The following is a 4,864-nucleotide window of genomic DNA, read 5'->3' as shown; positions in this document are numbered from 1 at the left end:
CAATCGATGATTCTCTCTCATCACTGATGTTTCTCTCTCTCTCTCCCTCTCCCTTCCTCTCTGAAATTAATAAAAATATGTTAAAAAATGAGTTCACTTCTGAGGTCTGTTTTGAGTGTTTGGAGGCTCAAGCAAACACCCAGAGCAGGGGGTGCCGTTCATCCCTTCACAGATGAAGAAATCGAGGCACAGAGAAAGGAAATGATTTGCTCAGGTTCACAAATCAAGCTACCAAATACAGGAACTAGGAATCAAATCCCAATTCAGGGGGACCTTTCTGCTCTGTCCCTGGGACAGTTTGACAGGCACAGGGAGACAGATGGATTAAGATGAGTTTAGTAATATTTTTTCACAACAATACTACATGTTCATTGTAGAAAATTTCAAAAATACATATAAGCAAGAGAAAGAGAATAAAAATATCCTATAGTCCCACCACTTAGGGGTAATACCTGTTAATACGATTTTGGTTCATTTCTTCTATTTTTTATATCCATTTAGCTATTCTTGAGAAACACACACACACACACACACACACACACACAATTAACTGACTAGAAGGTTCTCCATTATCCTTCCAGCATCTGTGTGTTCCCCTTCCACCCTTAGGCATGTCTTTAAGTTTCACTAAAGTCTCAGCTTATATATAAACAAGGCCACCACCGGCCCACGTGGCACCAGCCATATGGTACCTTTGTGTAAATTAGCAAAAGATGCCCCCTCCAGGTAGGGACACCTGGATTAGCAGGTGCGACCAGAAAAACGTCATTTTGCAAACCAGCCCTGTATGGGAGCACACAGCCTGGTGAGCAGGTGCAGTATAGATGTCACCCCCACCATGGCTCCTTGCTGGCAGGGGTGCCCTTGCACAGGGCTCAACCTGCCTGAGCATATGTGGTGGCCCCGTGTACAAAGCATACTTGAACAATGTAGGCATTTTTGAATCTTTTTTTTTGCGAAGAAATAGGTATTAATTAAAGATTCATGCAAAATTCATGCACGTTATAAAATTATAGTTGGGATAAGTAGGGCAATAAGCCCAAACACGTTGACTCCAGACTTGCACTTTAAATCTAAATCTCTCTTCCAAATGAATTGCCCATTTCTGTCTCCCTGGTATCCAGCAAAGCACCTGGCACAGAAACAATGCTCTGTATTTGTAAAACCGAGTTGAAATGCATCGTGTGGTGGTTTTCAAATATGTCTGCCTGTACGTTGACATACCCGTATGAAAAGGTGGAGTCCAAGTCCCCCTCTCTTCAATATGGGCTGGCTTTCGAAATTTTACTTGAACAATGTAGGCATTTTTGAATCTTTTTTTTGAAGAAATGGGTATTAATTAAAGATTCATGCAAAATTCATGCACGTTATAAAATTATAGTTGGGATAAGTAGGGCAATAAGCCCAAACACGTTGACTCCAGACTTGCACTTTAAATCTAAATCTCTCTTCCAAATGAATTGCCCATTTCTGTCTCCCTGGTATCCAGCAAAGCACCTGGCACAGAAACAATGCTCTGTATTTGTAAAACCGAGTTGAAATGCATCGTGTGGTGGTTTTCAAATTACGTTGACAGACCCGTATGAAAAGGTGGAGTCCAAGTCCCCCTCTCTTCAATATGGGCTGGCTTTCGAAATTTGCCTTTAACCAATAGTGCCAACAAAAGTATTGCTGCATGACTTCTGAGGCTAGATTGTAAGAGATGATACGGCTTCTGTCTGGTTCCCCTCAACCCTTCCCTTGACATGTGCCCTTGGATCTGAGCCACCATGTTGTGAGGAAGCCCAAGCAGCCACATGGAGAGACCAGGTGTCGAGAGTTCCAGCTGCAGTCCCCACTGAGGTCCCACTGCCAGGCATGCCAGGGTGTGAGCTTTCAGATGATTCCAGACCCCAGTCTTCAAGCTGCACCAGCTGAGGCTGAGTGGAGTGGAGACGAGCTGTCTGTAGATTTGTGAGCAAGATAAATGTCATTGTGTTCAACCACTCAGTTTTGGGGTGGTTTTCTAGGTAGAACTAGATAAGTGGAACAGTTAGGCTATGGAATATTATATTTACAGTAGATGCTGTCAGTGTCTGCCCACCTCCTCTGGGCCCTCACCATTTCCCCTCAGGGCTTCCTGCTATGAGCATCCATGACCCTCTGCCTGGGACATTCTTTGACCTCAGGAGTCTGCATGGCTAGTACCAGGGCAGGCTGTGTGTGCTGGGGAGCTGGGACCCCTGGGCACAGCTCTTAACCCATGACAGATGGAGCTTTAGCCGCTCTGGCTCCCACGCTGAGGCACCTTCAGGTGTTGGTGGACGGTGAATGAGGCAACGTAAAGTGTTCTTGGAGGAGGAAGAAGATAAACCTAGGGTAAGGACATTTTAATTGAATTTGCTAAGTACTATCTTGTTTGTAACCCCCTTTCCTGCCATTATCTCATCAGATGCTTGGAGCACATCTGTAGATAAAGAACAGTCATTTCTGCTGAAGGGGAAAAGAGACTTGTTGGTAATGGTGATGCCATTCCTTGAATCCCCACTTCCTGGTTGTTTAAACTCTGTGGACTTTTTCATTTCTTGAAGGAGTTCTCTGGCCACAGATACCCACAGAAAGGGCCACCCACTGTCAGATTTCCCCCCAAAACTCCGATTTCAAAGTATTATGAAGTGTGCCAATTAAACCACAGATCTCAGTTTGGAAAGTGGGATCGCTGAGCTGGTGCTCCAGGGGAGTGTTTCTCAGACCTGGCGGGTGAGACGGAGGTGGTCAGCAACCCTGGACTCCCACCCTGGCCCCTCAGCTCAGCAAAGGGCCAGCAACAAAGGAGCTGACAAGGAGCTGGAAGAAAACCTGGCAGGAAGCAGGAACCTCAGCCGGATTAGCAAGTGACCAGAACTAAGTCATCAAAGGACCTGGATGAAAGGAGGAAGATCACGCAGGGAGAGTTTAAACACAGGCAGCTTAAGTGGTAAGAGACCTAAAGTGAGGGATCAAAGACAGCTTCAGAATCACAGCTCAGCCGCCCCTGAGCTGCTGGAGCTGCTGAATCAAAGGCTGCAAGGGTGGGGGTGTGAGGGGTGTGTGTGTGGTGGGGAGGGAGGGAGTGCTGACACAGCAGGGCTTCACCTTCAAGCCAGAGGCACAGGCCTGGAGGCGGAGAGCGCCCAGGTAGGACCACGGATGACAGCCATTCCTTGTTTTCTTTCTTTTTTAAAAAAATATTTTTTTTATTGATTTCAGAGAGGAAGGGAGAGATAGAGAGAGAGAAACATCAATGATGAGAGAGAATCATTGATTGGCTGCCTCCTTCATGCCCCCTACTGGGGGGTATAGAGCCCACAACCCAGGCATGTGCCCTTGGCTGGAATTGAACCTGGGACCCTTCAGTCCACAGGCTGACGCTCTATCCACTGAGCCAAACCGGCGAGGGCATTCCTTGTTTTCTTTAACTTCATATTTGAAAGTAATTATAGGTTCACACAGAAAATTGTGAGAGCAGTGCACAGTGTCCTGGGAACCCTTCTTTTCCCGAAGCTCCCCCCAGGGGGACCTCCTGGTCAACTGCACTGCAATATCACCGTCAGGAAATCAACATGCTGCAATTCGGTTAGCTAGACTGCAGACCTTATTTGCGTGCGTGTGTGTGCTGTGTATGTGTGTGTGTGTTCTTATGTGCAGTTTCTCATACATATAGGTTCGTGTAACCACCACCATAATTAGGGTAGAGACCTTCCCATCACCACAATGGACGTCTCTTGTGCTACCGGTTTATCATTGACTACCCACTGCCCCCTGTGCCTGGTCCCTGGCAACCACTAGTGTGTTTTCCATCTTCAGAATCCTGTCATTTCGAGAATATTACCTAGACGGAATCATACAGTGTCTAACCTCTTGAGACGGGCTTTTCTTCACTCAACATCAGGCCTGCGGGATCCATCCAGGTTGCGGAGTGCATCAGTTGCTCATTCCTTTTCATCCCCTAGTTGTATTCCATGGCTTGGATATAGTACAGTTTGTCCATTCACCCAGAAGGACATTGAGTGGTTTCTAGTTCTTGGCAGTTGTGACCACTGCTTTCACTGAATGGTACACAGGCTTGAATGGGGAGCCCCTTAAAAACTTCCCTAAGGAACCCACTGCTGCATTTGATTTAGGGGTGTGATTTGGATGTCCCCCTCATGTCAGCTGTGCTGTGCTTTAGAGAGTTTGCAAGTAGAATTTCTCTCCTGCCTCAGGGACAGAAAGGCAGTGCTTCTCTTCAACCTTCAGGAGGTTTTACCCGAGGAAACTGGGAATCCTGTCACGTACGAAGTTTCTCTCTTTGCTTTGGCCACCAGGATGTAGAGTTTGGGGCCAAAAACAGAAGAGTGAGGGAGCAGGAAGGTGGGGGAGATCAGGCACCTTTGCTAGACTTTGGGAACCTGGAGTGCCAGAGCTGTGAACTGTCTGTATTTGTACCTTCACATGCCAAGCACAAGGCAAGATTCAGAAGAGCTGTGCCCAATTCTGGTGAGTCTACCCTTCTTCTACTGCCGTTTCCTCCCAGGGAACAGTGGGCGCTCTGTCCAGGGGATCCAGGTAAGACCCCGGGTGACAAAGAGGCCATGAGCATGTGTGGACGTGAGAGTGGGAGGGAGGTGAAACTTTGGAGCCCTCAGAAGTAGAGAGCTAAGAGGAACCCAGATTTCAGGTCTCACAGAAGAGGAAAATAGTTCTGGGGATTGAGGTATATTACCCATTGATTATCTTGCATCAGTTAAACAACCACCCAAACACACAAACACATATTAACCCACATATTCCTGTTAAGACCATTGTGCGCGCGCGCGCGCGCACACACACACACACACACACACGCACGCACACTCTGAAAGGG

This window comes from Myotis davidii, unplaced genomic scaffold (genome assembly GCF_000327345.1).
Source record: "Myotis davidii unplaced genomic scaffold, ASM32734v1 scaffold639, whole genome shotgun sequence".
NCBI lineage: Eukaryota > Metazoa > Chordata > Mammalia > Chiroptera > Vespertilionidae > Myotis > Myotis davidii.
This window is presented reverse-complemented; position numbering follows the sequence as displayed.